Below are 13,295 nucleotides of genomic sequence, written 5' to 3' on the forward strand. Positions count from 1 at the left end.
GAAACTTTCCTTAGCAATTCGCACGCAGCACCCTAGCACCACTGCAAACCTCCTTGCAACACCACTCCAAGCAGCAATGAGTCCGTGCAGCACCTCCTCCACATTCAGACCACCGAAAACCACCCATGCATGACCCGCACCACTGCAAGGTTACACCAGAAGCAACCTTGCTGCAGCACCAGAAGCAGTCGTAGCCTTCCTCTCCACCGCCCAGTGTTGTCCAGCGCCACCGTCCGAAGCCCCCATGTGTGCCGCATGATGCGTAAACTCCCTCTTCATCCTCTGCTTTACCCCACGGCAACGGAACAATGTCACCGTCCACCCTCCATGCACCTCCCTCCTCCGCTAGCGTCTCCAAAAGCCAACCACCGAGAGCCTCCATTTTTAACCACCCTCTATCCACCCGAGCCAATATTTCCTGCGTGAACAACCAAAAACAATCCCCTGTTTTTATACTACGCAAACAGAGCAAGTTTCTTGCTCAGCCCACCATCGTGCACGGCTGCAGCACCATCTTCGGAAGGTGCTAATCACTTAAATTAATAATATTGTATCTAATATTATTTTTTTAAATTAGTGTAGGTGCTAATCACTTAAATAAATATTACTTAGAACATGAACAATAGGTCATATAATAAAGCTATCAATGCTAAGAAACCTACTTCATCAACAAGAGAAGTAGATTATGGGGAGTATTATCCAATTACCTTCCTATGGTGCTCGAATGGGATACTTATACCTGTCCCCAAGGCAGTTCTATACCTTGGCCTCTCACTCGAGTGGCCACTGCCAGTCCCATAAATGCGACTTGGCCTAAGGGGGGTCAGATTGTACTGTCCCATCAAGGTGGCATTCTGCTTTTTCCCCGACGATAGGGGTGCTGAGTGTTTCTTGGGTCACGGCCCACTCGGCCCGTCAAACTTACTCGCGTCCTCTTGAGCATGTAGTTATGTGGCCCGAAATTGGATGAGCTTAGATTTGGCCTTGGGCCGAGTGACATCCTTTCCTAGATTGGGCCGAACTCCTTAAAGAAAAATTTTCCCTAACAGTATATAAATTTATACCTGTGATTTAAAACTTCTATTTATTCTTTATATAGAAAAAGAGAAATGTAAAATAATAAATTTAAATCTATTTGCCAACTACATTTGAGAATCGAATTATTCAAATAAAATATTATTTATTTATCAATTTAAATTCATTATTAAACATTAAAATAAAATAATAATATCTTATAAAAACCTTAGTATTTTATTTCTTTATAAAAATTATATCACTTTTTTAAAATAATCATTTATTAAATTAAGAAAACGTGCAAGCTCCTCCCTAGTATATATATATGTAAAACAAATAATCCATGCATATACGTATTACGTGTGTATATATATATATCTTTTTAAAATTATAATATTTAACTGCTATACTAAAGGATTTAACTCAGATCTGATCTGATCTAATTACTTCTTGGTAGATCTGGTGACCGACGTACTTGTTATAAGATGATGAGGAACAGTACGTATTTTTAGTGTAACATGCTCTAATTTATCATATGGATTCTTCAGTTCCAACATATATAAGATATAAATCTTATCAAATTTTTGTCAAATTTTAAAATTAAAAATTAATTGACCACACATTTTTTTTTACTAGGTGTGTGCATGCAATAGTAAAATTCTTTTACACAAGTACTTGTAAAGTTCCAATGGCCACTGACTCCTGAGACCAATGTGGTATAGAAGATGCGGAAAATCTTATTTTCATTGATATGAGAATGTCCTGTATATATAAGGACTTTACAAGATATTGCAGTTACAAGTTTAAATAATGAAAACATTCAAATAGCGTAAGCGGTTCCTAAAATATTGGATAGCATATTTACAGAGGATAAATTACATTTGATTTAGTCAAAGGAAATCAAGTTGGTTATAGCTACATGATTTCCTTTATACACCCCCTCAAGATGGGCGTGCCATCAGATAAGCCAATCTTGTTGCACAGGTTCAGAAATTTCTGTCGTGACAGAGCTTTGGTTAGAAGGTCTGCAAGCTGATCGTGGGTACTGACATGAGAGACGTGTAGCATTCCTTTGGAGACCAGATCTCTAACGAAATGAAGATCAATGGCAATATGCTTCATTCGTGAATGCATTACAGGATTAAGACTTAGCTGAGTAGCACCAATATTGTCACAAAATAGATGTGGAGGCTTAAGTATAGGAATACCAAGCTCATGAAACAACGAACGAATCCAAATGAGTTCAGAGGTAGCTGAAGCAAGAGCCCGATACTCTGCCTCGGTGGAAGATCTGGCTACCGCACGCTGTTTTCGTGTGCTCCAGGAGATGGGGCATTCGCCCAAAAAAATAAGGTATGCAGAGGTGGAAGATCTATTGTCCTTATCACCTGCCCAATCTGCATCAGAGAACCCTTGAAGAGTGAGATTGCCAGTTCGCTTGAGGAGTATACCATGATTAAGTGTGCACTTCAAGTATCGCAAAACACGTTTGGCAGCAGTCCAATGCAACTGAGATGGTTTATGCATAAATTGAGCCAACTTGTTGACTGGGAAAGCGATGTCTAGTCTAGTAAAAGATAGATATTGGAGAGCTCCTATAACTCGGCGATACTCAGTTGGATCCGTAGGAGAAGATCCATCATGAAGCTGAAGTGAATCCTTCGTTGCAAGTGGAGTCATTACTGCCTTGGCGCCGTCCATTTTTGTGCGAGCAAGAAGATCCCGGATATATTTTTGCTGGGATAAGAACAACCCTTGCTTTACTGAAATGACTTCGATACCAAGAAAAAAATTTAATGGTCCAAGATCCTTCAGAGAAAAACGACGACCGAGCTGTGCAACCATTTTAGAAATAATAGTAGAGTCACTGCCAGTGAGTAAAAGATCATCCACATAAATTAGAAAAAATAGCGTAACTCCATCACAATTGTAGATAAATAAAGAGGAGTCCGATTTGGACTGCTGAAATCCCAACTGAAGAAGACAAGTACTCAGTTCTTGATACCAAGCACGGGGTGCTTGTTTTAAGCCATATAAAGACTTCTTTAACCTGCAAACATGAGAAGGTAGATTAGGATCAACAAAACCCGGAGGTTGAATCATGAAGACATCCTCCTCAAGTTTGCCATGCAAAAATGCGTTATTAACGTCCAGTTGACGAAGGGGCCAATTTTTCTGAACAGCAATGGATAGGACAGCTCGGATGGTCACCGGTTTCACAACCGGGCTGAACGTCTCATTATAATCAAAACCATGCCGTTGATGAAATCCTTTGGCCACCAACCTCGCTTTGTAGCGAGAAATACTACCATCAGGATTTCGTTTAATTCGAAAAACCCATTTGCATCCCACGGGTTTCATGGTTGAGTTTGGTGGAACAAGCTCCCAAGTGCCATGTTTAACTAAAGCCGTGAACTCTTCTGACATAGCATGTCACCACTTAGGATCCTTCAAGGCTTGAGACACACACGTGGGCTCTATAGGTTGAGGAAGGGGATGTTTTGTGGCTAGATAAATGTGTTTGGGTTTATGAATATTATTCATAGATCTGGTGGTCATGGTATGGGTACGAGTAGGCTGGGTTAGAGTTGCAATTGTTTCGGGTTGAGGTATTTCTGTAGGACTAGGTTGTGCAGGTGAAGAGGATGACTGAGGAAAAGTAGTCGGAGCTGCAGGAGTGCTGTTCGCCACGGTAGCAGGAGAGGAAGGTGTCAATCCAATGGGAGGCACCGCTGGGATTGCAAGAGCTTCTGTGTTGGCACCTGCAACTGACAAAGATGGCATAGTGACCTGGGCAGAGAAAGGAAAAATGCACTCATCAAAGACCACATGCCGAGACAAGTAGATGCGAGAGGTATCAAGGTCCATACACTTATAGGCATTTTGTGAGCTCGAGTATCCTAAGAAGAGACATGGCTTTGATTTTGGTTGTAGTTTACTAGTGGAATAAGGTTTTAGCCATGGATAACACTGGCAACCAAAAATTCGCAATTTTTTGTAATTAGGTAGACGACCAAATAAGCGCTCAAATGGACTCTTGTTGTTTAAAATAGTAGTTGGCATACGGTTTATTAAATAAACGGCTGCCTGAAATGCATAAGACCAATAAGAGGGAGGAAGAGTTGCTTGACTCAATAGAGTTAAGCCGGTTTCGACAATGTGACGATGGCGTCGTTCACTTGTACCATTCTGTTGAGGTGTATGAGGAGCGGTGGTTAGCCAATTGATGGAATTAGAGGAAAGATATTGTCGAAGACCATGATATTCCCCTCCATTATCCGAGTATAAGTGCTTGATTTTAAAGTCAAATTGTTTTTCAAGTAACCCTTTTAACTGACTGAAAATGGAAGGGACATCACTTTTTCGACGGATTGGAAACAACCAAGAATATTTGGTAAAATGATCAACAAACAATGCATAAAACCGAAACCCATCAAGCGACGTGGAAGCCTTAGGTCCCCAAAGATCTGTATAGATGTATTCAAGAGGATGAGTACTAATAAGAGAGGTGGAAGAAAAAGGTAATTTATGACTTTTATTGCATTGACAAGCGGTACAAAGAGAGGATAAAGAATTACGAGTCTTCACAACGGGAAGAGAAAATTGATGAATAACCAGATCAACCATTTTATTCGACGGATGCCCAAGACGTTTATGCCAAATATCAGTCGTTGTTCTTTCACCAACCAGTGCTAAAACAGAGGACTTGGTAGCGGGAGAAACCATTGGCATTGGATAAACACCGTCCTGACATTTACCGCGAAGAAGAGTGGCCCCCGTGCTTCGATCCTTCACAAAGAAATGAAATGGGTGAAACTCTAGAAAAACATTATTAGAGCGAGTGAAATTGTGAACCGAAATCAAATTCTTGTGGATATTAGGAACACAAAGAGTATTAGTTAAGGTAAACATGTTTGAGGAGGAGGGAAAAGTCATAGAGCCAACATGTGTGACTCTCAAACCTGAACCATCGCCGATGACGACCTCATCCGTGCCATCATACTCCGAGTGAACAGATAAATTTGCAAGATCAGAGGTAATATTATGAGACGCAGCTGAATCCACAAGCCATGTCTTGTCGTTGGACCCGCTGGTAGTGGCACAGTTTACAGTTTTCTCACTGGAAATTGAGCGACAGGTCTTTGCCGAGTGTCCCACTTTGTCACATAATTGACAAACAATGTGAGGCTTACCAGACCGCTCTCTACGACCATAATGACCAGAGTTGTTGCGTTGCTGACCAGAGGAACCAGTGGTGTAGCGTTGATTGCGGTTGGTCTTGGAAACAGCAGGGCGACGCTGAGTTGAGTTTGCAGTAGCAACGAAAGTTGAGTGGGAGGCTTCAATATGTTTCAAATAGTTTTCATGACCCACTAGCATGTCGTGAAGTTCTTCAAATGTAAGAGAAGTTTCACGTGCCCGAATAGGTGCTGCAATATCACGGAATTCAGGACCGAGGCCATTGAGGACATAAAGTGTAATGTCATCTGCTGAGACGGGAGAGTCAATCACAGCAAACTCATCAACGAGAACCTTAATTGCATAAAGATACTCCGAGACCGAGCGAGACTCTCGTTGAATGAGAGTCAATTCCTCCTTAAGCTGCATGACACGGGTACGTGAACGATTTGCATACAATCGTTGCAATTTAGACCATGCATCACGAGAAGTGGATGAGGCAGCGATGAGTGGCATCACTGGTTCAGAAACAGAGGCAAGGATAGCGTGAAGGAGCAGCTTATCTTGCCTGAACCAACGCCAGAAAGCTGGATTGGGAACACCTGGAGAAGATGATCCAGCAGAGGAGATGCTGGGAAGCATCGATGACGGACAAACAATTGTGCCGTCAAGATAGCCTTGGAGATCGTAACCAATGAGCAAGGACATCAGTTGGGCACGCCATGAAGGAAAGTTGGAAGGGGTGAGCTTTAGAGGAAGCTGGGAGTCGGCATTGATGGCAACAAGGTGAGTGTCACCATTGCCAGTAGGCTCAACGTGATTGACAGTTACAGACTCAGGAGCAGACTCGGGCGATGTGGCCATGGAAAAAAAAAATCTCGTTAGAGGACTGTGGCTGTGATACCATATAGAAGATGCGGAAAATCTTATTTTCATTGATATGAGAATGTCCTGTATATATAAGGACTTTACAAGATATTGCAGTTACAAGTTTAAATAATGAAAACATTCAAATAGCGTAAGCGGTTCCTAAAATATTGGATAGCATATTTACAGAGGATAAATTACATTTGATTTAGTCAAAGGAAATCAAGTTGGTTATAGCTACATGATTTCCTTTATATGTGGCTCCGCCAGAACAACGCCACGCGTGTTTAATGGCACCCTTCACGCTTAGAGAGAGAGAGAGGGGGGGGGGGGAGATAGTGGTGTGTGGAAAATAAGTAGGAGGTATTGAGAACGAATATCCGCATATCGGGAAATTAAGATGGATACCCACAGAGAGGGGAAGAAGGATGGAGATTGCGGGGCGACAATGTCCGCTGAAGAAGCAGCAGCAGATCAGAAGAAGGAACTCACGTAGGCATCGTCGGTAGAGGAAATATTCTCGAGCAAGGAGGTTCCTACATGGCAGAAGCATCTGACTTTGAGGGCATTTGCGGTGAGCTTGGTGCTTGGGATTCTCTTCACCTTCATAGTGATGAAACTGAACTTGACCACCGGACGGAATACGTCTTGACGGGGCTACTGGGCTTCTTCTTTGTCAAGACATGGACCAAGTTACTCGAGAAGGCTGGGATGCTGAGGCAGCCCTTCACCCGGCAAGAAAACACCGTTATTTAGACTTGCATCGTTGCCAGCTCTGGCATCGCATTATGCGGTACTACTATTTCTATTAAGCAAAACGCTATGGCCAACCGGCCTGGGCCCCACCTCAGCCTCGGCTGACGTGGCTTTATGCGACGTCGTCAGCCAATATCATTGAAAAAAAAAATCAAAACACAAAACGAATGGGGGGATGGAATACAATGGGATGAAATCAAAATGCTCAGAAATGTCCTTCGTCTTCCTTTGACCCTTTGAAACCCCACCTCGAAACAGAGTCCACAGTCTTCCCTTTGCCCCATCGTCTTCGAGTCATCAACTTCGTCGTCGTGGTCAGCCAAGCAAAACCCCCATCCCATTGTCACGATCTACTCTCCATCGAAACCCCCATTCTTTTTCGACCCTTCGAAACCCCATCCCGACACAGAAGTCACCGTCTTCCCTTCACCCCCATCTTCTTCGAGTACTCATCTTTGTCGTAGTGTTCAGCCAAGCAAAACCCCTATCCCATTGTCACAATCTTCTCTCCATCGAAACCCCCATTCTTCTTCGTCTTCTCCCATTGTATTCGTCTTCTCCACTGAAGTCAGCATCTCACGAAGCCCATCCAATGAAGGCCCTTCGTCTTCTCCACAGTCAGCGTTTGTGTTCTCTACAAGCCCTAGAACACCCATGAACCTTAGAACACCCCTGAAGCCCCTTTGTCTTCTCGACGAGACCCCTTTCGACAAACACTTGTATCCACGAAGCCCCTTCATCTTTTCCTCCCAAATCTGAAATCCCCTTCGTCTTCATATTCTCAAAGTAGGCAAGGTAACATTACTATTACAGGGTATTTCATTAGTTTTATTACTTGTGCTAGTATATGTATGGGTTTGATTTGGTTTTGGTATGTGAAGAGATGTATGAATTACGTGTGCTCCGTGCTAATATTTCTGAATTTCTAGGTCTATTTTTCTTCGTTTGACTATTAATTCGGTTAGATGGTGTTTTTATTTATGGGTATATTAAATCAGGGAATCAGGGTATGGCAGAATTGTTGAAGAAGGAAATGTTAGAAATGTAAATGCAGGAGAACATATGTGGATGTTCTATGAATTCGATTAGACTGTGCAAATGTCAACCAAATGCATTAGAATTGTATGGCATACTTCTATTTTTTATATATGTTTTTTCTGTTCATGGTTCAAACATTTAACAATGGCTTAAACTACTGTCAAACCAATAAATCTTTGAGATCAATGCCATGGTAAGTGAGGTGTTGCAGCTTAAGCGCACAAAAATAAAATTCATATCCAAAAGGAATTTGAAATTTCTCTATCTACGCCATCTGATCTATGGTCTTAGTTTTTAGATCAATTGATTGATAATTTGTGAAACAAATTTGAATAGCAGTATAACCATCACTTATTGAATGCCTCTATTAATTGAGAAGTAGATATTATTAGAGCAACACATGATTGGGGGATTGACATTTTGGCCTCTTTTTCTGTCCAGTTATATTTGGTTCTGGTTTATGAAATGATTTTTTGGGATTCTATATTTATTTTCTAATTCATTTCCTAAGTTTTTTGCGTTTCTCTTATCATGTACTCACTGACAAGTACATGCACAGAAAGGGATTCAAGAATGTTAGACATGCCAAAACAAGCTATATGAAGCTTGCAAAAGAATAAAATTTAATTTGCAAAATAATAATAATAATAATAATAATAATAATAATAATAATAATAATAATAATAACAATAATTTAAGTTACTCAAAACTCTCTCCAAGTTAACTACTTTGTGATTTTGGGAGATCTCAGAATGTCATCATCATCAATTTCTTCCTCATCTTCTACTAAATGTTACTGTGAGGTTGAATCCACTATGAGATATGCAAATATTGCATGAAATCGAGAACGACCCTTCTTAGGGTGTCCAAAGTACAATACATAGGTAATGACATTTAAATTTCTACATAAGATATATATATATATTTACAATGATTTTGTATGAACTGAATCATCTAACATTTTTGGGCATTTGCTGCATTTGATCAGGGATTACCATATTGCAAGTTTTTCAAATGGGTAGATAGTAATCAGATGGGAGAGCTTGAATTTTGAGAAATGACCATCCAAGCACTATTAAGGAAACTGAAAGAACTCGAGAAGAAATTGGATGATGTCGAGAAGAGGGAGATTGAGCTAGAAAAGAGAGTGGTTGAGATTGAAAAGAAAGAAGCTGAGATAAGGCTAAGACGCACACAGCTTCCCCTTAGCTTTTGGGCATTTGCATTTTTTGTTGCATTTTACCTTGTAGTATCTAAGTAATCATCATTTACATTCAAAGTCTAAAATTGTTGCCCAGATGACTAACACAAGAGGGGGATGAATTGAGTTGTATTAAAAAAAATAACAATTATAAATTAAATATACAATATAAAATATAAACAAAATGCAAAATAGCAATACATATAAAGAGTAAGGGTAAGAGAGAAGTCAACTCAGTATGTTAACAAGGTTCGGCCCCACTCCCTACGTCTTCGTCTCAACCTACCCCTTGAGGATTCTCAAATTCACTATTCAACCTCTTTCAGATGGAAATAGAAACCTATTATACCTTTGAACAACACCGTTACAAAGGATCCGTGTAGAACACCCTCTACACTTGCAATCACCTTACATGTGGTGATTCAACTATTCCCTATGTAGAACACTTTCTACATGCACAAGGGTTATACATACCCTTTTACTGATACAAGAGCTGATAGTGGGTAGGTTATCAGAAAAAACTCTTCAATGAGTGAAATAAGAACAATACAGCGCAAACTATATCTCTCAAAATGAATAAAGATTAAGACTCAATACTTAGAAAAGAGAGAATGAAAAGTTTGAATGAATGTTGTATGCTCTGGATGTTATCAATATGAAGCTCTCAAATGATCTATTTATAGGTATATGAGACTTCATATTCAAATTTAAAAAGATTCACATGTCAAAGATAAAAAAATTCAAATAAAATGTTTTTCTTTTTCAATTGTCAAAGACAACATCATTCATTTTTCAAAAATTTCAAATCTAATCTTTTACTTTTGGCATATGACAAAAGGAGCATACTTTACTTTTCAAAAAATTCAGACCTAATCTTTTTACTTTTTGCATATGACAAAAGGAGCACACTTTACTTTTCAAATATTTCAAATCTAATCTTTTTATTTTTTGCATATGACAAAAGGAGCACACTTTACTTTTCAAAATTTTCAAATAAAATTATCTATCTTTTGCATAAGTCAAAAAAGTATCAATCACTTTTAAAAATATTCAAATAAAATATACACATGTAAAAGATGACAATCAATCATCTTTAATATTTTCAAAATTCAAGCCTTTAATCATGTAATGCACATGTGAAATATAACAATCAATTATCTTTCAAAATTTTCAAATTTAATTTTCAAAATATTCATACACATGTGGAAAATGTATTTTAATGTTTTATGACAAAAAATTAATTTTGAGTCTTAATCATAATTTTAAATTTTTAAAAGATTTACAACATTAGTCGATGACTTTAGTGTGAACTTGTTCGCTTCTTGCTCATACTTGTTTTCTTGATATGCTTGACTTCATTGTGTAGACAACTTGAACTTGAAACTCCTTTATTCTTTGAATTCATTTGTTATCATCAAAATCCATGTGTAGATATATAATTACACAAAACTTCAAATCTTAGGTTTAACAATCTCCCCCTTTTTGATGATGACAAATACTTAATAGAATCTGAAACTTGTGAGAATGTGTGTTAGTTTTTCAAGCAAAAGTATGAATATAATTCCAAGCATATATAACAAGTTTAGTAATTCAAACAATGTTAATATTCTAATCTAACACTTCTCCCACCTTTTATATCATTAAAAAGGATCCGCAACAAGTAAATGAACTAAAAAAACGGTGCGTTAGTAGAAATTATTGATAGTTGAAAAAATGAATCCGTCCGTGACCCGACAAGTGTGACTGGAGATTTTAAAAAATCGCCTGATGTTGTTGACAAACGAGATTGAAGGTTTCGAGTTTCTAAAAAAATGTCATTTTCACCGATAAGTAAAAAAAATCACATTGCTCTTTGACTTAGATGATAGCTCGTCTTGTTCTTTATGCTATCTCTATAAAATCAGTCTTAAAGTTCATCCAATCCTCATCAAGTTTCTTCTCATCTCTATAACTCATCTGTATTCTTTCAACATTCTTGCTTTAAGCTTTCAATTATTTTCTCAATGGCTCATTCTTCTAACATTTCTCTAGATCCATCCACGAGGCATCCCGCAACTCAACCTCCTGTCCTTTCTGCAGCTGCCATTGGTGCCATGTTGCAGTAAGAAAATAATAATTTGGCTAATAAGTCAGACTCCGATACTATCTACGATTTAGTGAGTCTTGGGACTTGCTACTCCTCCTCTATTGTTACTTTTTCTCAGCGGCTACAAGTCAGAAATCATGAAATTGAAAAGCTTAAAGAACAAATTGTTGTACTTTAACAAATTGTTCAAGAGTCTCACACAAGGGAATGAATCATTTGGAAGAAGAATAAACAGTTGAAATCTTTATTAGATTCTTCATTCCACTTGCAAGTTCCCATGGATAAGAATGATATGATATTGTATGAAGAGAATGAGCGTCTCAAACATGAGGCTAAGAATCTCAAGTTTATGTAAAAGTATTTAAAAAATCTCTCCATTTGTATTGACTCTGGTCTATCTTTTAAGAGATATTCATAGCATACATCATACCTATTTCTATTCTAATCATACATAATCTATCTTCTGGTAAAGGTTTTGTAAAAATATCTGTTAACTGATCATATGTGTTTGTGAACTCTAATACTATATCGCCTTTCTGCACATGATCTCAAAGAAAATGACATTTTATTTCAATATGTTTAGTTCTAAAATGTTGTATTGGATTTTTTGAAAGATTTATAGCACTTGTATTATCACATTTTATTGGAATGTGATTATACTTGAGTTTAAAATCTTCAAGTTGTTGTTTCATATAAAGAACTTGAGTACAGCAACTACCCGCATCAACATATTCTGCCTCAGCAATAGATAGTGTAACAGAATTTTATTTTTTACTAAACCAGAAAACTAGTGCTTGACCTAAGAAATGGCATGCTACACTAGTGTTTTTTCGATCTATTTTACAACCAGCATAATCAGCATCTGTGTAGCTGATTAGATCAAAAGATGTGTACTTAAGGTACCATAACCCTAGGTTAATTGTACCACTAAGATACAATTAAAGATTATTGAAAGCGTCCACACAAGCACACACTAAACATAATATCTAGTTTACTGGCTGTTAAATATAATAAGCTACCAATCATACATCGATATACTTTCGAGTCAATTGGCTTACCGGTTTCATCTTTATCAAATTTAGTTGATGGGCTCAATGGTGATCCAATTTCCTTAGCACCTTCCATCCCAAACTTCTTTAGTAATTCCTTAATATATTTTGATTGATTGATGAATGTCCCACTTTTTGCTTGCTCAATTTGCAATTCGAGAAAGAATGTAAGTTCTCCCATCATGCTCATTTCAAATTCTTCCTACATAGTCTTAGTAAAAACTTGGCACATATTTTCATTAGTAGCACCGAATATTATATCATCAACATAAATCTCAATCAAAAGAATATCATCATTTTCATATTTAATGAAAAGAGTTGTGTCGATTTTTCCTCTTGAAAAATATTTTTCAATCAAGAAACCATTGAGTCTCTCATACTAAGTTCTAGGAGCTTGTTTGAGTCCATATAGTGCTTTTGTGAGTTTGAAAACATGATTTGGGGAAATATGATTTTCAAAACCTAGAGGTTGCTCAATATATACATCTTCATTTATAAAACCATTTAAGAAAATACTTTTAACATCCATTTGAAAAAGTTTGAAATCTTTATAGCAAGCATATGTAAGTAGTATTCGAATAGCTTCTAATCTTGCGACTAGGGCATATGTCTCATCATAATCGATTTCTTCTTCTTGATTAAAACATTGGGCTACAAGTCAAGCCTTATTTCTAGTAATGATTCCGGATTCATCTTTCTTGTTTCTAAAAATCCATTTTGTTCCAATAATAGTATGATTTTTGGGTTTAGGAATAAGTATTCAAACATCATTTCTTTCAAATTGATTCAACTCTTCTTACATAGCTAAAATCCAAGATTCATAAAGAAATATTTCATCAATATTTTTGGGTTCAATCTGAGATAGAAAAGCAGTATGATTGCAAATATTTCTAAGAGATGATCGAGTACTTATACCTCGTGAAGGTTCTTCCAAAATTTGTTCCACTGGATGATCTTTCACAAATTTCTACTGTTTGGTTGTATCTTGTATTAAATTTTGATGATCTTTCCTAATGGCTTCATGTTGAACGTCCTCTATTGTGTTCTCTTTGTTGAAATTGAGACTTTCCGTGTTATTTATACATCCTGTTTCTTCATCAATAGA

The sequence above is a fragment of the Carya illinoinensis genome, chromosome 3, assembly GCF_018687715.1.
Source record: "Carya illinoinensis cultivar Pawnee chromosome 3, C.illinoinensisPawnee_v1, whole genome shotgun sequence".
Classification (NCBI taxonomy): domain Eukaryota; kingdom Viridiplantae; phylum Streptophyta; class Magnoliopsida; order Fagales; family Juglandaceae; genus Carya; species Carya illinoinensis.